Raw genomic sequence first — 522 nt, forward strand, 5'->3', positions numbered from 1 at the left:
TCTTGTGTGACTGATTGATAGGTATTAATTTCTTTCAGGGATCAGTATATAACTTTGGAGATGGTACTGAAACAAATATTTTAGGAGATGTCACATTTGTTCAAGAAATGTTGGATGTGTGAATATTTATAAAGTATTCACATATCTTTAGATGAATGTTAGAGTATTATTTTAAGGCTTATTTTATCAGGGATTTTCCTGGATTCCCCTGGATTCAGGCTGTGTTGGAATAGAAAAATATCACCCAGGGAATGTAGAATTAATGAGCCTTCTAGAACTCTTCTAGGTGTTTCTAAATCCTTAGCCTGTTAGTTCATTAAAATTCTAATTCATCTCAGCTCTAAGGAGAAATATCTTATCTATAAAGGAAAGCCAGAGTAGAATAGTATCTTAAAGTTATAAACAGGAATTAGTTATCTTTGCTAACTAGAGGTTTTTTACTTTTTATAACAAAAATGTTAAAATGAAAAAACAGCCCCTGTGGGTATCACTTATGATATTGTTTTCCTATATTCTCTAGGT

This window comes from Antechinus flavipes, chromosome 3 (genome assembly GCF_016432865.1).
Source record: "Antechinus flavipes isolate AdamAnt ecotype Samford, QLD, Australia chromosome 3, AdamAnt_v2, whole genome shotgun sequence".
Lineage (NCBI taxonomy): Eukaryota > Metazoa > Chordata > Mammalia > Dasyuromorphia > Dasyuridae > Antechinus > Antechinus flavipes.